Raw genomic sequence first — 23,239 nt, 5'->3', positions numbered from 1 at the left:
ACCACATAAAGAAACGACATTAGACAGGGAAAGGAGGAGGGAGAGACACACGGAGCAGGAGGAAGGACGGAACTAGACTGAGTAGCGGGGTGAGGGGCACACTGACATGCCTGAGTGTCTGTGGCCACCTTAGCGCCTGGTGCTATTCGATGAGAGATCCCTGCTTTCATACATAACGGACTACAGGGAAAGTCTGAAATTGATCACTATGTTTAGAGTTTTAAAGTAGGGGAGTTCCGTTCAAAGAAAGCCGTACATACAAAAATTCAAATGTGTCTTCAGGTCTTGGCCTGGGACTGAGACTGCGGACACACCACTCACCCCAAACTCTCTAGCTGTTCTGCGCATCAGTGGGGAGGGGGTTCCAGGTTACGTTTCCTTGGCCCTACGCTCCTTCCCTCATCCCCTGAGAAGGCTCCATCCTACACTTCCAGGTTGGGATGCTCTTTTACCATGGGAAGGTTGGTGAAAGAGGATTTTCTGGAAGATGGGGGAAAATGAGGAGCTGCCAGATCCCTGCCGGGTTGGGGGCTTCATGGGCCCCTTGGTGTGATGCAGGGATGCGGGTGATGGTGTGCTGGATGACCGAGGTCTGCCTGTGGGGTGTGGGAAGGGGGTCGCAGGACTCGTGCAGCCCAAGCACCCCTGCCTGGGGAGAAGTTGCTTTTCCTCTAGCCAGGAAGAGTGGTGTTGGGAAAGTTGGACAGCTGTATGAAAATCAATGAAGTTAGAGCACTCCCTCCCACCATACACAATAATACACTCAAAATGGCTTAATGACTTAAATATAAGACAAGACACTATAAACCTCCTAGAAGAAAACAAACAGACAAAACATTTTCTGACATAAATTTTGCAATGTCCTCCTACAGCAGTCTACCTAGGCAACAGAAATAAAAGCAAAAATTAAGAAATGGGACCTAACTAAACTTGTAAGCTTTTGCACAGCAAAGGAAGCCATAAACAAAACAAAAAGGCAACCCACAGAATGAGAGAAAATATTTGCCAATGATGCAACTAACAAGGGCTTAATTTCCAGAATATACAAATAGCTCATACAACTTAATGAGAAAAAAATAAACAACCCAATCCAAAAATGGGCAGAAGACCTAAACAAGCAATTCTCCAGTGAAGACATACAAAACGCCAACAGGCATATGAAAAACGCTCAATATTGCTATTTATCAGAGAAATGCATATCAAAACTACAATGAGGTATCACCTCACATCAGTCAGAAGGGCCATCATTAAAAAGTCCATGAACGATAAATGCTGGAGAGGGTGTGGAGAAAAGTGAACCCTCCTACACTATTGATGGGAATGTAGTTTAGTGCAGCCATTATGGAAAAGAGTATGGAGATTACTTAAAAAACTAAGAATAGACTTACCATATGATCCAGCCATTCCATTTCTGGGCATATATCTGGAAGGAACTCTAATTCAAAAAGATACATGCACCCCAATGTTCACAGCAGCACTATATACAATAGCCAAGACATGGAAGCAACCTAAATGTCCATCAACAGATGACTGGATAAAGAAGTTGTGGTACATTCATACAATGGAATATTACTTGGCCCTAAAAAATAATAAAATAATGCCATTTGCAGCAACATGGATGAACCTGGAGATCATCATTCTAAGTGAAGTAAGCCAGAAAGAGAAAGTAAAATACCATATGGTATCACTTATATGTGGAATCTAAAAAAAGACACAAATTTACAAAACAGAAACAAACTCACAGACATAGAAAACAAACATGGTTACCAGGGGGAATAGTGGGTGGGAAGGGATAAACTGAGACTCAGATTTGCAGATACTAATTACTATATAAAATAGATAAACAGCAAGTTTCTGCTCTATAGCACAGAGAACTATATTCAGTATCTTACAGTAACCTATTATGAAAAGAAATGTATGTATGTATATGGATGACTGAAGTATTATGCTCTACACCAGAAGTTGATGCAGTGTTGTAAACTGATTATATTTCAATAAAAAAATTCATGTGTGAAGATAAATGAAAAAAACAAACTGATAGAGGCAGTTTAGACATTTTGACCTGAGTATACTTAGCAACCATGTTCAATAGCTTAAAAAAATAACAAACTATGCATTTTTTGAAATGTGTATCTTTTTCTGTAGAGTGGCTAAGAAGATATCATTACAAACTTTTTTTTAGTTCTTTTTTTATTTTAAGGGGAGGTAATTAGGTTTGTTTGTTTGTTTAGTGAGGTACTGGGAATTGAACCTAGGACCTTATGCATGCTAAGTGCACACTCTACCATTCAGCTATACCCTCCCCTAAACTTTTGTGAATTGAACATATTGTAGTCAGAAAAATGGCTTCAATAGAGGTAATATGTAATATTAATAGAAGTAATAATATGATATTAATGAAAGTAATATATTCTTAAGCTATATACAATCATCAGTCCATTCCTACCTTGAACAGACTACATCTAAGGTCCTGATTTGTTCCAGATCTTGCCTCACTTTTTACTGATAGCTAAAAAAATATTTCCAGCCGCCTACTAGGCGTTTTCACCTAGATGATTCCAACAAATATGTCAAGTCCAACATGTCCATACTCTTCTCTCCCACATGAAAAACAAAGCAAAAAAGGTCTTCTCCATTCCCATTTTGGTTAAAAGCATCACCATCTACCCAGCTACCCGATCCCCCTTGAATTCCATATCTTTTAACAGCCTCAATTGATCAATTGCTGGATGAGCATTATAGAGTTCCTCTGAGATTCTTGAATCTTAGATTTCAAAATACACCTTGTGGAGGTGACTCAATCCCACAGAAGAGCAGAAGTAGCCACAACCCTTCAAAACACACCGTAGACATGTTGTCGGAAGACTTTAGAGGACTCAGGCTAAGTGACTTGACCACAGGTTAGGAGGAGAATCTTACTATAAACTTCCAATCCATGAACAACTGAAAACTGTAGTAGTGGTTGACATTTATGGAACCCTTCTCGACGTCAGACAGGGCTACATATGCCACACAAAATACCTATCTCCAATGCGCAGTGTGTACTTATGTTCCTTTTAGATGAGAAACTACCTTGTGGGGAGGTTGCTGACACAAACTAATTTCTTCATTTTTCTCTCTCCTTCTTCTTCTTCTTCTTTTTTTTTTTTTTTTCCTATTGTCTCATCTGGAGTCTTCTGCATTTATTTCCTAGCTGTACGTGTTACTTCCACATCCTTAAAAACATACTCATTTCTTAATCTTTGGACGTGCCTTTATCCCTGCCCTGGGATGAAATGCATCTCAAAGTCAGCAACTAACCCATATAAATAAAATACGACAGGCCTTTCACTGAGCCTCAGTTTTTTCTTTTTTCATGTGAAATGGTGATGATAGTACATACCTCACAGGATGGCGGTGCAGATTAAACAATTTATGGGAAAGCCGTGAGGGAGTGCTGAATAATTCAGTTAGTGGAATATAACAATCCAGAATGCCTACAAAGCTTGTTTTTCCAAGCTGTTGTTAAAATCCCACCTCATTCAAGGTCGAATTCAAATACCATTTTCTCTGAGTCATCGTCCCTAATCTTCTAAAATACCTCCCTTCCTTGAGCTACTCATTACCACCTTCTAGAACTGTATCTCTTGAGACAATTCTACATATACCTTGTATGAAAGTCACTTCTGTGCACTTCTTTCTGAAGGAATAAATAAATGCGTTGATAATACTTCCCTTACAGTTCATGGTCACCTTCCATCTTCTAATTATAGCAATTATAGTGTTCCTGTCTCATCTTTTTTTCTAAAGGGGAAGCTCTTTTAACAGCTTTCTGGTTCATTTTCTTATCTTTTCATCAATATTAAACACATAGTAAATATTTGATAAGTGTGCAAAATATGAATTATATGAAAATTCAAAAATAATTTTTTAATATACAGTGACAGCTTTGATATCTGTATGTGGGTCAGGTCTCTCCTTACATTGTTCCCAGAACTTAGGGTCTTTCTCATTCTGTTTTCCCTACCAAAAGCCCTCGTTTCAATATCAGATGAAATCAGAAGCCAGCTAACCTACATTGACATACCAACGACTGAGATAACAATCTTCAAAGTCTGGGAAAAAAGAGAGGCAGAGGGTCTGTCGGTGTGTGGCCAAGCCCATCTCCAGGAACAGGTGACTCTGTACATTCTAGTCCACTTAGCAGTTATGAACTCCTGGTTCTGATGTGTTTGTTGGGCAATAGAGTTTGAGGAGCCTTAAAATCATTTGTCCCTGGCTTTATAATTTCAGGTGCGATTCTGATTTTATTTTGCCAAAGAATGCACTGACCAATTAAAGATCTGACCTTTGGGAAGTGGCATTTCTCAATGTCAGTCAACCATGGGCCACTCTGTTTTGCTGACCAGAGAAAATACTCACTCTCTGAGATGCATTACATAGAGTGTGTACAGATTTCTTAAAAAATGCTTTACTTTTGATTGGAAATCAGAAGATGCAACTTTCAAACCAATACTTCTTCCAAATTTCTACTGAACTCAGAGCTCCTTTGGTTGAATGGCCCCATCTAACAACAAATCCTTGGAGGATTAGGGTCCTTTTGGGCCCCTGGAGTTGTCAAGCTCCTGTCCCCTCCCTCAAACAGGCTTTATCTGGACTATGGAAGCCAGCAGTTCTTCTCACAGGCTGGGTTAGAAGCCGAATGCGGTGAATGACGAAGGAGTCTGGGAACGAGCAGTTCATGAATGGAACATTTCCCAGGAAACTTAATTTTATGATCATAATCTTTTCGTTGTTGACAGTTGCAAAGCTAAATATCAGTGCCAGGAAGAGTGAACCAGAGTTTCAGGGGTATGTTTTCCCAACTCATTCCAAAAGAAGCAAAAGTTGAGGGTTCCAAATGCTTACGATGTGTTAATACACCACAAAGTAATACATAGATCAAGTGAAATTATTTTACTGGAGAACTGTCAATATGAGGCACTGAGAGGACATTTGGGACTTTGGGTCAAAGGAAGGTGATTTTCAAATTAAATTAGATTATTTATGGCTTTGTCATTCACTTATATTTATAAAATGGGAGTGATGAAACTCCCCTCTGTTGCCAATAAATCTAAAAATTAATTTAAAATCTATTAAAAGCACTTTGTGCACTTCAGAAGGATTTTTTTTTCAAGAAAAAAGTCATGTTCATTATATACATCGATCAGCTATGTTAGTCTTACAAAATTAAATTTATGGTAGAAAGGAAGTCAGTGATATAATCAGCTTTCAGACCACATATCCTAAAATGTTACATTTCTAAGTAAAGTCAGTGTCAGAGAATTCAGGATAAATTATCAGTCATCTGAATTATTGACCTAAGAAAACCCTTTTCCCAAAAGAGATATTTTCAGCAAATGAATGACAGTTTTTTTGGAAAAGGAGATAACTATGCTTTCCCACATTTTTATTATTTCCTTGATTGTCAGAGATAACTAACATATAGTTAACTTGTTCAGGAGATTAAATTCTAGGGGAAAAGCCTGTAGTGGCTTAAATGAGGGGGATCATTTTTGGTTGTGTCATGATTTCCTCAGTTGAGGAGGTCTGATGTCTTAAAAAGGATTTAGCTCTGATGTTTAGCTTAGTGTTTTACATGAAAAGCGTACTAACCAAAAACAGAGACTAAAACTGTAACAAAACCAAATAACATTTAAGGATATGTGGACAAATTAATTTTCTCATGATGATTACATGGCATCACATACAGTTTTTATTACCTTGACCTCATTCTTTTCCTCAGTGTCAGTTTTGTTTGTTGACATTTGATTCAATAGCCTACTTGGGTTAACCATCCAGCTCATCTACTGTTGGCCATTCCCATGACAAGATGATGGGGTGAAACAGAAGTAAATATTATTGCTCTCTCATAGAGTTGACTTTCATATTAGACACACAGGAAAACCTCATTAACATGAGATAAAAAATAATATAATTTACAAAATGGTATGAGAGTATCTAAGAGGGAGCAACTAAATGTGCTGTTCACTCAGTCCCTCTTCAGGAACTAATTTAAGACCACATGTAATCCTTCTGGAAAATCCCAGTTAAAAATACTTCTAGAAGTTTTGTGATTTTCCAGATCCTTCATTAAATGTCAATACAGGTAAAGCTATTGGGATAGTAACTAGCACGGATTATGCTTTATATACAATAGCCAGGGTATGAAAAGAAGACACACACACACACACACACACACGCACGCACGCACGCACAAAATTTTACTCAGCCATAAAAAAGAAATGAAATCTTGCCATTTGTGACAAGGTGGATGGACCTAGAGAGTATTATGCTAGGTGAAATGAGTCAGACAGAGAAAGACAAATACTGTATGATTTCACTTATTTGTGGAATCTTAAAAAGCAAAACAAACGAACCAACGTAACAAAACAAAAACAGAGTCATAGATACAGAGGACAAACAGGTGGTTGCCAGAGGGGCAGGAGGTGGGGGGAGGAAAGAAATAGGTGAGGGAGATTAAGAGGTACAAACTTCCAGTTGCAAAATAAATGAGTCACAACTATGAAATGTATGGTGTGGGGAAAATAGTCAATAATTATGTAATATCTTTGTATGGCAACATAACAAAAGTATATGTAAGTCTCTTGGGATAGTAGCGAGCACAGAGAAATTTTTTATTATTATCGATATCTTTTGTATTGAAAAAATTGAGTAATTTTTTTCTTTATTTTTTATTATTATCAATATCTTTTGTATTGAAAAAATTGAGTAATTTTTTCTTTAGTTTATTGAAATCTTGTTATTCAGGTTTTTATTGTTTTCTTGAGTTTAACCAGAGCAGATATTTTGATTGTCTATGGAAGATCTTCCAATTCTTATGGTTTTGAACTTGGAAAGATCTTGCAGATAGATACCTTTTTCTATGCAGAAATTTTTGTTTAACTATATTCTAAAGCCCTAAAATAAACCTCTTAAATTTTGTAATTCTAGGTTTAAACTTTTCCCTCTTACACTTATTTAAAAAGGAAAAATATAACTCTTTAGCATTGATCATATTACTTGATGACTGTGGTGGTAACCTGAGGTTTTAATAAAGTTAAGAGTAGAAATCAATTTTTCTTGGTGTCTGAATTATTCACTAAATAATGTGCTACCTTTGAGTTTTATCTAAGCTTCTGGTTATATTCTTGTTTTATATCATGTTAAAATACAGTGCTTCTCACCAGGAAGACTGTATTTTATTTTTAAAAATAATAATGTTTTCTAAAATTTTCATCTTTTTCTCCTTCTGACTTCTGATTTCCAAAAAAATCAGAAAAACTTGTAAATTACCATTTTGTCTTTAAATTCAAGCACTGTCTTCTAATCAATGTGTTAGCATTAGCACTGGGTCGTGGGAAGAACTGTGAGCCATTTATTCATTCAACAAATACCAACTGAATCTTTAGTAGATTGACTTTGCTACGTGCCTACGATGTTCTGGCTACTATTCTAAAGCAAGCTGAGTTTTCCTTGTAATTTTAAATCTGCCCAAGCAACCTGTACCTTTCCTGTCCTCTGGCTACTTGCTACTCTCAGGATCTCTCTTTACTTGAACTGGTTCAAGCCAGTGCTTGAGGTCTATGCACACTGTCCCAGAAAAGCTAAGTGGTTGGAAAATTTTTGTCTTCACTCCTAGTAATGCTATGTTCTATACATCTCCAAATCTAGATACTGAGAGGCAGTTTTTAAAGTTATTTATCCACACAGGATATAATACATAGCATTTACTGTACTGCAATTATATATCTGACAGATTAAGTGTACTTGTTTCAGAAAGTGCTCAAACTGTTCCCGGGATGGCACAGCACAGGAACAGCTGAAACTGTTATCTAATCTCTTTTCCTTTGTTAACTTTAGCACAGAGAATTGAAATCATTAGGTGTGAAGAAATCTCGATAACCTGCAATGTAGCTCACTTTCAAGCAACCAAATGTTGCTTTCTTACATTTTTTTGGTTAATAATGTAAAGTGGAGGGCCTTATAAAGCGTTACGATCTGCCATTAATATGATCCAAAGAGGCAGAAGTAGCTGACGTGTAACAGGTGGAGGATGAGTCCCCACACAGTCAAAAGCTTAAGCATATTTCTTTCCATCAGTGAGGCTGCTGCCTCCACAAATGGTCACCTTCATGGAGGACCAGACGTCTCTGAAGACGCTGGCTACCCCCAACTAAAAGTAGGTACAGGGACTTCAGTTTTGTCGAGGAGGACAGAATGAACATTAATAATAATACATTTCCTCCGACGTGGCCAGTTATTCCTTAAAGGTCTTATTTGCATGTGTGTGTGTGTGTGTGTGTGTGCGCGCATTTTAAAAATTTCCCATTTGTGATGCTATTCCCTGCTTGGTCTTAAAGATTTTTGTAACAAGTGCTGTAGCTCTTGGTTAGAAGCCTATTTTTTTGCTACAGTTTTTCGGGATTCCTTATGGCTGATCCTTAAAATCACATTTGTCTCCAGAGGATACCAAACTGAGTAGAAGGTCAGAAGGTTTGGAGCCTGAGAGGTTTATGCTGCCCCTCATGTTCAGCCATTCCTGAAAAGATTTACCAGGAAAAGGAATCTAAAAAGAAGAATTATTTCTACATTGATTGGACTAACTTTGCTACTTAAAGCAGAGGATACAATTCATTATAAGAAAGTATCTTTGATATGTGATTTACACCAACTGTTGAGAAAATATCTCAAAGGAAAGTTAGAAGAACTGAATGTCTAGGTTATACAAAAAATCAAAAATTTTAAAAGGAGGCAACAGTACAAATTAGAAAACCAAAATATCACTAAAATTTTCAAATAATGTTCTAATTAAAAATAAAATTTCCTTAAATTCTAACATGGGTAGAAAAAGAAATCAGGAAAAATAATGAGCATATTGCTAGATTTTTTTTTTTTTTTGAGATAGGAAAATTTCCTTTAAAGTGAGACCTTTGGTTAGAGTCAGGAAAAGTGAAAGTTTTCTGGATTTTTGCTCAAATAATGCTTCTTAAAGGTGCAGAATTAATGTTGCATTTATGCTTATCAGACCTGTACGGGGAAGAGGAAACCACTGGCTTTGTGGCTAAAATTCCTAGTTGGCAAAACTTCTGTTTTGAAGATTAGGGTAAAGTGTATTATAGTTCCATGTGAATATATCATGTTGCCAGAACTCAAAATAAAAACCTCTTTTTGCTGGTTCTCTGTCATTTATTCAAATAAGATCACTTTAAGTGAGCTTAGACTGGAATGAGGTTCTTATTTGTCAATATTAGAACTCAGTAATTATCGAAGTGTTCCCTTATAGATGAATGTATATATCTTAACTTTTTCAGAAATGATGTATGTAAAGAGATTTTGAAAATCTCCGTGTGATTCTTTGCAGTGATAATTTAGAATTTAATAGACGTCCATAATTAAATTATTAGCTTGAGGAACTTTTAGAAAATTATATAATACAATTATATACTGCAGTATTTCATTATAAAATGCAATAAGAGTACGCTCACTTCATCTGAATATCAAACATGGTTATTTATAATTTAGGCCTTCAAAATGTTATAATTTACTTAAAACAGAAAATCTTAAAAATATGCAGAAATACGGTAGAATCATGTTTCCTAAAATCTACCATATACAACTTAAAATAATAAACATGATTAATTAGTTTTTAAGATGAATAGAACCAATTTCAATTTGAGCTATTATTTAATTAGCATGCTATACATTAAAATCAGCTGGAAGATAGGCCAAACTAAACCTTTAAAGGACAGTGTGATACTTAAGAGTTACTGTTCATCTTATTTTGATTATAAAATTTAATCCTGGAAAAACAAAGTTAAAATGTCTAGAAATATGAATTTACATAGTTTCCTAAATATTTTGCTTTCTAATTCCAAACACTTGGATATTTAAAATTTTTTAATCTTTGCTATTTTATGTACACAAATTCATACTATGTTAATTCCAACTTTTGCTTTCAAGATGGGTATCTTAAAGACGTGGGGATTGTATGTTTATTCATTCATCATGTCATTTTTGATACATTCTTATTTTTGACTCCAACATCATGATAATTTTTCCATAAAAATACTATCAAAATTTAGGCTTTACAAAATAATAATCATGGCATCTAATATAGAAAAAAGAAGGGGAAGTCTCTACAGCCAAACACATATCTGTATCGAGAGTGATCCAACAGTCTGTTCTCTCTGTTACCCAGGAACTCAAGTCATAGGGGCATATATAATGTAACCAGTTATTACCAGTAAACTTTCAGGTTTATTTAGAAAAATTAAAAGAAATTCTGCTGTTGTAGACTTTATATTAATCATTTGGTCTCTTTCTAATTCATGATCTCTACTTTTTTCTGGCTTCAAAAAACAGTTCCATACATAACTTTGTTATAATTGACTACCAATCACCATCAATTCAACATTAGTTTTAAATGACCTGATTGTAGAGCACATTTCCAATGGGGATACTTACTATATACTCATTTTCCCCTGAAAATTTGATAATAGCTGTAGTAGAAAAACAACGTCTTCTAGATACTAAATCTTTCAAGCTGTTTTTGTTTAACTTATAGGTTATAAAATTTTTCTTCTGAAAATTCTGTTGTAGTGTAGGACATTGATAGCTTTTATCAAATTGTGATCTTGAAGCTATAACTTCATATCAGAGAAATTAAAGCCTCATTGCTGTTTTTAAATGTTTTGAGCTTCTCCAGTCAAAGACAGTGTAATAGATAATAGAACCTCTATTTTGAGATCAAGCCTGTATTTACGGTAACTGATAGGAAAATGGTGAAGTCTGAGGCTACCAGCACAATGTCTGAATGCCAAGTTCTGGACCCTGGACAAAGTACGTCCAGAGGTCAGTAAAACTCCGGAAGCCCGTGAGAGAGACAAATGCGATATGGTGCCGTAGTCAGAGCTACAGACATAAGATTCAGCGATAGCCAATGCAGGTGGTGAGGAAGTGTCTGGGGAGACATGTTAGCTACATTTTGAAGGATGCATGGCAAGTGGCTGCTGCTGTGGGGAAGATTTGGAGAAAAAGTCTATACAGAAGTCACTGGCTTTTTGCAAGTTCAGCACAGTGTGTTTGGAAATTACACAGTACTTGCTATTGCTAGCAGGTGAGTTGGGAAGTGGCAGAAAATAAGAGTACATAAATAGATAAAAGCCAAGATGCAAAGTCTTGAAAGATAGGGATTATATCTGTGTCTGGTTTTCAATATTGTTGTGTTAATAACCATGTAGATGTGCCATGCAGAAGTGGATTTCGGAAGCTAACCTTTTATAGCATATCCCCTTAAAAGGTTGTTAATGTAGGGGAAAAACCCCACAGGTATAAAGTTTATGTGTCACTCTTCCCGTGGGCTAAGGTTCCTGTCACACATGGTATGACAAAAGGATCAGGACACAGACTCAGGTATGTCCACACCTGGTTCTTCTAAAAGCTCCCCCAGGAAAAACGAATACAAAATTATTTTCTTGCTGCTGGACTTCTCAACTGCGTTAATTCTGAGAATTCCTTTCGCCGTGCAAAGCTTTGACAGAAATTAAATCGAAGAGAGACTTTTTCCACTTTTCGTTCTGTTATAACAGAATCACTTCCTTGGCTGATATTTTTATTATAGAATTTGACTCAACACTAAGTCAGTTCATTCAGCTTTCCTTTGCAAGTTAAACTATGTGAAGTACAATGCTATCATTTCACCATTTTATCTTATACGGTGTCTCACATGCATAAATAGATGTATTCCTGTTTAAAGCTCTTATCATTAAACGTGGAAATGATTTTCTGGACCAAGACTGCTTATATCTTGATTTTTTAAAATATTTTTATACCATGGATGTTGCTGACATTTAGAACAGAGTTTTGAAAAATACTCTCCCAATAACTATCTTATCGAAGGGCATATTGACTTTGCTATATATGTGAAACAGGTGATGTATGCTCATATGTAGCAATGAAAATTATATTATTATACTTAAAATTAAAAAGTGACTCCTATGTCATCCGCATTTTGAGGAAAAGTCTAGCAAATAAAAATATATTTCTTAGAAGTAGATCTCAGATACTATTTATTTTACTTTTCATGGTAGATTCCATCTTTAGCACATAGAGGCTTTTAGTCAAAGTTTGCAACAAAATATTTTTCCTTAAAGATTTTCCATAGCACTGTAAATGATCTGCCGTTTCTGGGAGCCCAACAATAGAATTGATTTACGTAAAGCTGAAATGTTGCTGAAACAGAATTTAATCATTATTCGGTCGTTTCCTTACCAGGGTTTCCAATTTGACTGACCAATTTCAATCCCAAGTAACAATGTAATTTTGTTCCTAAGAGACTATAAATTAAAGAAATACTCAGTCAGGGGCAACTCGTACGGCAATTCAAAGTCTGTGCTTTTATCACGTAGCGATGGACAGCAAACATCCACTGCAAATATTAGCACATTTGTGGGAGGAGTGTAGTGTTTTGGGTTTCACTCTCTATCTCTGAAACCTATCTGCTTGTGAGAAAAATGGTGCAATAAAAGCATTCTTACCGACACATACTATAGCTATGCTTGAACTCAATGCAGCGATTCACTTCCTTTCTTTCCTTGGATTCCAAGCCAGGGAGCACAATGAGGGTGTTGTGCTCTGGGCTAGTGTGGCATGCATGATATTTGGAAAGGACGGGTGAGCAGCTTCCAATACCTACACTATTTGCTTTACAACTACCCCGAACTAAATCAAACAGCACACCAAGAATCTGCGTTCAGAATAAGCAAGGACGTGATCCACTGGCTATTATGACCTATATAGGGAACGGAATTGCTTAATTTAAGCATATACAGAGGTGTGTTAGGAGTTAAATATAACATCATTTCTGAGGCTTAAAATTAAATGCTTCACAATTTTTGAGCCGCTGATTTTCCGTGTAATTCTCTCAATGTATGTCAAAGTGCAGGTCATAAAAGAATCCATTGTTTGTAAGGGAGAAAGGTTGCTGGTTATGAAGGCTGTCCAGAAGGATAAGCCATGAGGGCTTGTTAAAACAGCAACTATTTATTTTAAACCCCAAGGCACATTTGTAATTTTTAAAAATCATATGATTTCTAGAGCCTGAACTGACTGAAACAACTCTGTGTGTCTGACACTATTTTGTGTGTTTGTGTGAGTGTGTGTGTGTGTGTGTGTGTGTGTGTTGCCTTGGTCAAACCAAGGAATACAATGAATGTAAATGTTCAGGTTAAGTTTTGCTCCGAGTTACTGTTATGCTGGGCTTTAAAAAGGACAAAAAAGCTTACCTCTGTCAGTCAAGTGGAGACACAGGGACCTCCTTCTCAGCCTCTGCCTCAGCGTGCGGGCAGATGCTGTCTGAGCCACAATCTGTTAACAGGAAGCAGGTAAACCCGAGAGCGTCCGCCTGAGTTACAGTCCAGTGCCCGTCCGAGCACACACCTGCTTCTTCAGACCTGCCACTCATATGCAACAGCCGCGCACAGGACCGGGGAGCACAGATGGAAACACCTCCGCTGGGGTCACTAGTTTTCAGGGTTAGCAGCCAGAGAGCTGCTGAGCTACATTGCAGGGAAGGCTTGCCTTCCCCAGACAAAACCCTTCTCTGCTGTCTGATAGCAGATATGCAGCATTATCTCCCTGCATTCCACGTTCTCAAATCAGCTACCAGGAAAGGCAGTCAACAGCTCGTCCAAATGGCAGCTTGCAGGCATGCTTGGCTGTGCTAACTGAATACCAGCATGCCCACTACTTCTCTCTTCCCTCAATAGATTTTTAAAAAATGCTTCTTCCAGGGTAAAGCTCAGCAGAATATGCCACACTGTTTTCCATAAGTAAAATGGCTGGCCCTCCCAGCCCTGCTGCAGACAGCTCATTGGGTTCCACCGGCTTTTCGTAGTCATAGCAACAACCAACAGACAGACTTCGCAAGCGTGGCTGATCACGTGCAGCGCACCAGCACGGCTTGTTAATTTCTTTTCATCAAACTCATCGTTTTTGGAGGAGGGTCGCTCCTGTTATCGCTCTAAATATTTCACCGATAGTACAAGTGCTCTGAGTTTTTAGCTTTCAGGAGGAACTTGTGTTATTCGAGCCAGGGATTCATGTGAAACAGAGAAAGGGAAGCCTTTCTCACTAGATGGATTCGGGTCTATCCAGGTTAATAACATGCAAATCACTGTAGAGACAGTAACTGGAACCATTGTCAGAACAGGTGGTACCTTCACGTCACAGGGTGCGCATCGAGGAGACCGGCAAACGTGGGCAGTCATGCTTTCTGTTTTTCAATGATACTCTTATGGCCACTTAACTAAAACAAAGCCCTATGACTCATTATATGTGGCCAAAATAACCAAATCATATAGGATATTTTAATAAGATGTTACCTATGGATTCCATGTATTTAATTATTTTAATACACTTTTTATGTATTGCAGAATTTAAAATGAAATGTTAAAGATCCCTATTGTTTCCTACTGCAGAAAATGAGTCTTTAACTCAATTACAATTTATTTGTAATATTAAAATACTTTAAAAAGTCCAAACCAAATTAGAAGTCCTTTGCTTTAAAAATCACCTTCAAACTAGGAATAATTTTACTTTCTCAGTTAGATGGGTCACATCCTACCCTTCCTTAAAAATTTCACCTTTCCAGGGAATTTCCCATAATATACCCCATTAACCATTCATACTTTCTGCAAAATCCTCACCTTTTAATCCTGTCACCAGTCATTCTATTTGATATATTTCCCAGACACCATCCCGTTTAGTTTTGTTTCTAGTAACTTGATTGAAGTTGTTGTATTAAATATGTTGGACTTGTAAACAAAGATGCTTCCTTTGCTGGTAGTCATTAAATCAACCCTTTTGTAAATACTGCATTTCCCTACCCACATTAGGACTCCTGCCTTCGGTAGCAATTCCCCGACCTTTATATGCATCAGAATCCTATGGGTGCAGATTTGGGGACCCCACTTTCCTCCTCTCTCCGGTCAGATTCACATTTGGTTGGTTCGAGCCTGCTCAGGTTAGCATATCTGCTGAGGAGAAGAGGGTGAGCCTTTCCCGTGTGGTACCACTTCCTATTGTTTTAAGCCCGCTCTGGTTTAAGTGACCATCCCTTCAGTTAGTTTGAGTTTGCTACTCCTAAACTTGCCCCTGCCTTCAACTTCAGCCTCATATTCTAGTCTTCACTCCCCGTGTTTCGGCAATTTTGAATGACATCCCATTCCTTGCTTCCTTGCCTTGCAGGTGTTCCTGCTACCTAAAAGCATCTCAGTCAGATCACATGCCTCTAGCACGTTTTGCCTCCATCCCAACCTGCCTTCCACCCTGGCTCACGTAGACCACCTCACTAATGACCGTCCCAGGCAGTCAGCAGTGGCCTGCTCTGTGCCTCCAGTGTCCCGGGGCTCTGCCTCTGCTATGACACACTTTGTCATGCCCTGTGGTCTGACTCCTATACTGCTCTGTCAGCTCCCTGAAAGCCAACCTGGTCCATGTCTCATTTGTCTTCCATGCTTGGAATATTCTAATTTCTCAATACATTTTGAACGAGGACTTAAAACACTGTCTGAACAGGTGCTGAGTGACTGGAGAGTGTGAAGTCTGTGTTTTCATTCATCTTTTCAATACCACACATTTTCTGACTTTCTACAACTCAGAAGAATTTAAGTGATTTTGATTAAATGTTGGCATTTTTAAAAAGTTATCAAGAAACATCCTAAGTTCATCTGGTGTTTGGGGGTGGTTTTTTGTTGTATGTCTGAAAATATCTTTATTCTACCCTCAGACGTGATTGATTGGCTAGATTTAAGAATCTTGAGGTCATTTTCCTTTGGAATTTTGAAGGTCTTCTTTTATCTTCTATCTTCTTGCCCCAGTACCCCCCACCCCAACTCTACTCCGCTAAAGAAGAGAACAGGAAAACACCCAGAGCTGCACAGGATTAGGAACTGGAAGCTGGCAGGAACTGAGACTAATCTTTTTGCTCCCACAGTGTCCCTCACGGCATCTCTGTTAATCGTCATAAATCACTCCATGCAGGGGGCTGTGCTCTTTGCGTGCTCAGGCGTCCTCACCCATCCTGAGCCTCTCCCCTCGTCCGCCGGCTGCTCTAGCCCGGCAGTGTGGCTCTGGCCCTCTAGCTCTGCTCCACCTCTGTTTATCTGACTTTTATTCTCCCTTCGAACTTGTTTGTTGCTAAATACAAATTCCCAAGAAACAAATGTGATTATCCCCACTCATCTTGCTGAGCCAGATGAAACCCCTCGTAAGTTGCCAGCAGTTGTGTGTACTGGGACTGCCCAATGTCAGGTTCCAGTCTTTGGTCTGGTTAGCTCTGGTGGGGACACTTGGCATTATATGGTTTTCAAATTTTTGCCAATACAATAGGTGCAAAGTAGTAGCTCTTTACTGTCTTAATGTGCATGTCTCTAATTACTGACGAAATTGAATCTCTCTTCATGTTCAATGGCCTTTTGGGTTATCTCCTCTGCAAATACCCTGTTCATAGCTCTGGTCTGTTTTCTCTATTGAGGCTTGTTGTCTTAGTGTAGAATTTTAAACAAAATGGCTATGAAAAGTATTTTCAAAATTTTTGTAGATTTAAATATCACAATTAAATTTGTTACATAATTAAAAGTTACTAAGTTATCCATTGATAGATAAAGGAAAACCAGTAATTTGCTGCTAATTGTTTTGGTTTTTATTGTGCAGAATGTGGGTAAAAATCCCTGTTCAGAAATTTTCTTTCAGTATGAAAGTTTATACCACCACACTGTAAAGTGAAGAATGATTTTCTAAAACAAAACCTAAGATCGTATAAATCGTATCTCCCTAACGTGTGTATTTTACACATTGCAAGTATCAGGAAAGAAAAAGAAAGGCTGGGGAACTGTTGTCTGCAGTGCACATGTATTGCTTGTAAAATTAGGAGAAAACAGTAAATGTCCCTTAAAAATGAAAAAAAAAAAAAAAAGGGGCTGAGGAACTGATGCAGATGAAAGAAGGAGACTCAAGAGACAAACTGAAAGCAGCATGTGATCCTGGGCTGGACCCTGCATCAGGAAAAAGGATGCCTTGAAGTCCACTGTGGACACAGTGGAGCTTTGAATATGGACTGTATGTTATATAACAGTGTTGTCTCCATTTTATATTATATTATGGTTTCTTAAATGTGTGTTCTTATTCTTAGGAAACACACGTTGAAGTATTTAGGGTAAAGGGTCGTGGGCTCTGGAACTTACTTTCAAATGATTCAGCAGAAAGAATAATAATGCATAATAATGCATTTGTCTCATGTGTGTGTAAAATGGTATAATTTAGGTCTTATAACAATAGAAGATAGATTTATACCTATATAAATCTATATACAACTATATCTGTCTATCAAAGGATAACACAGATGTGGCAAAATACTAACACCTGGTGAGTCTTCAATGAGGGATTTTTTTATTGAAGTATAGTTGATTTACAATGTTGTATTAGTTTCTGCTGTGTAGCATAGTGACTCAGTTATACATATATAGTCTTTTTCATTATAGGTTATTACAAGATATTAAATATAGTTCCCTGTGCTGTACAGTAGGACCTTGTTATTTATCTGTTGTATATATAGTAGTTAGTATCTGCTAATCCCAAACTCCTAATTTATCCCTCCCCCTACCTTTCCCCTTTGGTAACCATAAGCTTGTTTTCCTTGTCTGTGAATCTCTTTCTGTTTTGTAAATAAGCTCATATGTATATTTTTAGATGCCACATGTAGGTGACATACCATCTTTGTCTTTCTCTGACTTACTTCACTTTGTGTGGAAATCTCTAAGTGCATCCGTGTTTCTGCAGATGGCATTATTTCATTCTTTTTATGACTGAGTAGTATTCCTCCAGTTTATTTTATTACTCTTTCCACTTTTCGTAACTTTGGAGTTCTTTGTTTTCAAGATAAAAAGTTTAAAAAAGTGAAATAAAATGAGAATAAAGTAGTGTTCAAAACAAACACAGATTTAAGGAAAGATTACTTGATAAAGGCCTGTTTGTCGAAGTTAAAACTGAAGTTGACAGGTTATGGACTAGCTGGGATGATGGTGATTAATACTGTGAAGAGGCTACTTGGGTAGAGAGTATCCGAAACATTTTTGCACTTTCTTTAAAGAAGTTTGTTATTTCCTTACATTTACTGCTTCCCTGGTCCTGATATAAGCCACTTATCCCTTGGTTCCCACATGGAAATCCTTCTTAATCTGGTTCCTTCCCTGCTGTAAAAATTCAACAAGGTCACTGTTGATTGAAGCAATATGTTCTCCAGTCACCCTGTCCCTCAGCCTCCACTGCTGGGTGACTGTCCTGCAAGGGCTCTAGTCCCCCGTATGACAAAGGAGCTCTTTGTATAACTTGGAGACAGAACTCCAGCGTGATTTGTTTAATGGGGCAGTACAGGTTGTTATAAAGCTTAGACTGAGTTTGCTAAGTCCTAAGAACACATAGATATGCCAGAGATCTTTCTAAATCTTGCATAATTCGTTACGTTAGCAATAACATGGAAAATGTGCTGCTAACTGGGACCAAGATGGGAAGTGTGACAACTACCTTGGACAGGATTAGAAAGAGGCTGGGAGTACCTCTGCAGAGCAAATTGGGTTTATTTCTAAGATTCCACACTCCAAGAAATATATGCTGGGAAGCCGACTGACTCACAGGCTATTAATCAAATGCCTTCCCATCCTCTGAGGAAGTCTGACCTTGATAAGTATCCAGAATGACCTTGATAAATCAGAGGTACCTGAAACCAAAACAGACCCAGCAGAGTGAAAGCCTTATGGAAATCCACTTACTGAATGAATTACAAATGAGAAAATGATTACAGAAGAACAAAACCTTACCAGAGGGCAAATAAGACTATAAATGCCAGCTACATAAAACTGTTTTTAAAAGCCAAATATAAAGTGAAATCTGTTAATACAAAAATACTGTATGTGCACCGCGGAAGTAAATTCCATTAGCAGTTACCAGAACCCACTAGAAACTCTGCAGCCCCTCCAGATTAAGAGGAACGAGGAACTGAAACAGTAGCTACGGAAAGAAGAGTTGGCCAGGCTTAAAGCCAGAGAGTTTGGTCTTGCCTGGCTAATAACAACATTGTTTTAAACATCTCAGGTTTATCAAGCTCTGGGCTTGCAGATGCTTCTAATTGCGGGAGCTTTCAAGAGTGACTTTATCTGAAAATGTACATTAATACTGTGTCAGTACCAGGTGGGGGAAAATTGTAGTGTTAGCCAAAAACAAAGAAGAAAGTCAACCTGCAGTGACTCATCCACGCCCCTCCCAGTCCCCCAGCGCTGGTAACCAGGGCTTGTTTCCTGTTAAAGAAAAGCACGCTTGGCGTTTGCTAAGCCCGCGGTGTGAGAGATCCCACTGGCCATCCGGAAAAGGCTGCACTTGCTCCCAAGGAATTTGATTGTGTGTACTTCACGATGATAAGCTTAAAAAGCTACCTAGAAAGGGGAGGTTGGTGGCTTTCACTCTCCTACAAGGGGCCACGCTTTGTTCTCCGAGAGGCACTCTGACCAAATTAACAGTGTATCTTAAGGGACCTTTTCCACTTACCAGTGTTTCCTATGGAAACAGTGGCTCCCAGGGACCTCGGGGGACGTGGCACCGTGCCCGACCCCACAGGAAAATCATCGGGCTCTGCCGTCACCACATTATTGAATTAGTAACGAAACACATCAGCCTCAGCAAACAATGCCCGGCGAGAAGCATTTTAAAACAAATGCTGCTGGTTTCACCTGAGCCGCTGAAACAAATTATGAGGCCCAAGGTGAAACTTGGCAGCCTCTGTAAACTCTGAAGAGGCAGCCAAATGCGCAAATCTCAGCAGAATGAAAATTAGAGGGGTCACCCTTTGCCCTTTAGAAGGACTTCTGATATAATTGGCATAATTGTTCCATGAGATTTATTCATCAAAATGAACAATGAGTAATATGTGATTTGGTATGTGTTTTAGAATCCAAGTGTCAGATACCAAATGAGAAAAATGTTGAAACAAACAAACAAAATTTTTTTAAAAAAGAGAGACAAAAGTGTACTGGACTTAGTAGGTGCACAGCTAAAAGCCTCCCAGCGACAACACAGACAACTAGGAAAAGTAACCCACCAATGCGCGCTTGCAGAATCCTGGAGGGGAGCTCCATTTATCAGGGTAGGACCGTAATCTGGGATAGTAGTTGTTTTATCAAATCTATCCAAAGCAGAATTCACTTTCCATGCTGTCAAAAGTCAGGCTCAGAGGTGCTAATTGCTAGGTAGTTACCTTGAGCTGATAGTTGGGCAGAATGTTCTCCTTTTGGACCTTTTCTGCATCAAAGGAAAGGCCTACATCTACATCAAAGATTAACTCTGTAAACAGTCCTTATGGGTTTAAATGAGTACAAAATACCATTTCACAACCAACTTTACTATGGGCACATGGGGGGATAAAGAAAACTCTTCTAAGAGCTGATACCTAAACTGTATCTTGAAAGATACGGAGGTTTTAATGAGGACAAAGCTTAGAAAAAAGTCTATAAGCCAAGACAGTAACGTGAGTCCATGTCTAAGATATGTGAGTGGCCTTCGTGGGTTTTCTTCCATAAATTAGGCTGAAATGCATATATCCCTTGACTGTCTAGCAGGGTCTTTATGAGGATCAAATAAGATAATACATGAAAAACTCAACATTGTAAACAAACTCAAGTTACTGTTCAATTTTTGGTAAGACACAAGAAAGAGTCCTATCACAGTATCTATTAGAATTAGGATTGGCTACATACCTGGGAAAACCCAAACCACAGTGCTTAAACTAGACAGTGTATTTTTCTGTTGCTTTCAGAAGTGAGAGACAAGGAATTCAAGGCTAGTAGAATGTTGGCCCCATGGTCGTCCGGACTTAGTTCCTCTCTCTGTTCCGCCATGTTTAGAAAATGGCTTCTATCCTCAAGTCATCCTCATGGTCCAGAATGGCTACTAGTACTCCAGCCATCATGTCCCTGTTCCAGGCAAGAAGGGAAGGAGGGCAAAGGCGTACATTTCCCGCTTTAGTTGCCTCTTTTATTTTTTTTTAATTGACATGAAGCATTATGAGTTGGCCTCTTGAGAAGAGCTTTCCCACCACTCCCACCCAGTTCTTCTGCTGATATGCCATTGCCCATTCCTGGCTACTAGTGAGGCTTGGAAATGCCACCCTTCAGCTGGGCATCAGGGCCCAGATAATGAGTGTTCTGTTATTGGGGAAGAAATGGAGAATGAAAGAGGGTTGGCCACAGACTGTACCTGCAGACGTCAGTCAGGGGTCCTCAGCAATGGCTCCGCTCAGGGTGGCCCTGTCAGGAAAGAGCCACCTTTTTCTTCGAAGCTTCTATAGCTGGACTTTGAAAGTGAAGCTATGCCCAGACAGCGCCCTGGGGCAGCCCAGTTACAGACTATGCACATTGTGTGGTTGTATTTGCTTGCGTATTTATGTACTTAAATTCTGTCTGCTCAGCTGGGTTATAAACTTCATGAGAGCAGGAATCATTTCTGTTTCGTCTTCACCCCATTACCATTGCTTAGCAGAGCCCCCTGGCAGGCAGATGCAGACATGATGTATGAACGAATGAGTGAATGAACAGGCTGGGGAGGTGGCGAGTGAACTGTATCTTCCTCCATGGCCACCTCTCCATTCAATCCAACAGGCATTCCTTTACAGGTACTGCTTGCCAAGAACCTCCTCCGGTGTCAGGTTGCTAACTTACAGCTCACATTCTGAGTGGGGGGAAAACACACGTGGCCCAAGCAGTTCTCTCACAGTGTGGTTTGCTCTTCAGTACAGTTGTACCCAGGGAACTAGAGGAAAATGACTAGTCCCTGAGCTTTATAAGGAGCTGTGCTGGAACTGGGCCAAAAGGGTCAGGAGGGGGTTGCCAGAGACGGGATTTCCAGGCTGAGGAAAGTAAATTTGAAGTTTGTAGAACCCGAGAGGTTGAGCACAGCTGAAGCACAGGCTGGGGCGGACATGAGGGGAGAGGAGACTGAAAAGGTAGACATGTGACCGTTTGTGAAATACCTTGTTCTCTGGGTTAAGGACTTTGGCCTTTATCTTTCAGGAAATGGGAAGCCACCATAGGGTTCTAAAAAGAACACAGATGTGATCACATATGTATTTTAGGAAGATAGCTCTGGGACACCTTTGTTTAGGCAATACATTTTAATGGAGCAACTCACAGGGCGGTACGTTTTGATTGGTTTTTATTTCTCATTATTATCAGACACTTGTTGAGCCGCTTCCTTAGGTGTGGTATTAGATTAGGTGCCAAAAGACATGCCAGCGAAACGAAGGGCCCAGAAGTCATGACATATCAATATTTTACGTTCCACTACGAAGAAAAAAACACTTGCCAATAAAACTCTACCACTACGTTCTGTTTTATGTTCAAATTTTTATTATTTCTTGGAAGAGCTCTTTTAAATGTAGGTGGGTTAAATTTCATCATGTCACGCTGGGCATACAAAAAAGAAAGAAAGAGAGAGAAGAGAAAGTGGCTCAGCTATTCCTAAACTCCTTCACATTCAGCGCTCACCTCTGCCGAGTGGCAATTAGACCCCCTCTCTCCCCGCAGCGCACACAGTATTATCATCTATTTAGTAGTTTTCAAAATTTGGCGCGTTTCAGATTCACTTAGAAAAGTTGGAAAAATAGAGGTCCAAGCAATGCCTCATTCCAACAAGCCTGGGCTTCTGTAGCCTTTGCTGTTATTCCAGAACCTTCTAAGATGCCCAAAGTTTAAGAAGCAATGCTCTGTGCCATCAGGAGAGCTATTGTCACAGGAGCTCGGCTTAAAGCAGGTGCACATCTTTTGTTTTCAAAACATTCGGTGAGTTTCTATGTACACGCACATGACAAGGGTGTCATGGCTGCCGCCTGGCTCAGGAACAGATCGTTGCCTGGTATGTCAGCTGGCGGAAAACGTGCATCTTAGAGTTACTGAAATAGGGTGTTTTCTTTTAGAAATAGGATGGGAATTTAACAAAGTAGGCAGGGAATATATTAAAGATAATGTTTATAGATTTCTGTAATAGGGAAGTGAAGAAACAGATGAGGTGCCTCCACTCTGCGAGAGAGGTTCAGTGTTTAAAAGTCATTATGTAGTATGATATTTTCCAAAATATGTTCTATGAGAGGCTATTCAAAAGGGGCACCCCAGGCCAA

General features: G+C 38.8%; 1 protein-coding gene across 2 annotated transcripts in view; it reads right to left on the bottom strand.

Annotated features, from left to right (window-relative positions):
* LOC102510351 (sorbin and SH3 domain-containing protein 2) overlaps nucleotides 1–13,858 on the bottom strand; it is a 185,901-nt gene extending 172,043 nt beyond the window's left edge. Inside the window, exon 1 of one of the 2 annotated variants that reach the window (XM_032468735.1) lies at nucleotides 13,305–13,858. The gene's annotated coding sequence lies outside the window, so the exon portion shown is untranslated. The remainder of the gene's footprint in view (nucleotides 1–13,304) is intronic. The other variant, XM_014553908.2, reaches the window with a different exon arrangement.
* Nucleotides 13,859–23,239: the final 9,381 nt, after the last annotated feature.

This window comes from Camelus ferus, chromosome 26 (genome assembly GCF_009834535.1).
Source record: "Camelus ferus isolate YT-003-E chromosome 26, BCGSAC_Cfer_1.0, whole genome shotgun sequence".
NCBI classification, from domain to species: domain Eukaryota; kingdom Metazoa; phylum Chordata; class Mammalia; order Artiodactyla; family Camelidae; genus Camelus; species Camelus ferus.
The sequence above is the reverse complement of the archived record's forward strand: the minus strand, read 5'-3'. Positions and strand labels throughout refer to the sequence as shown.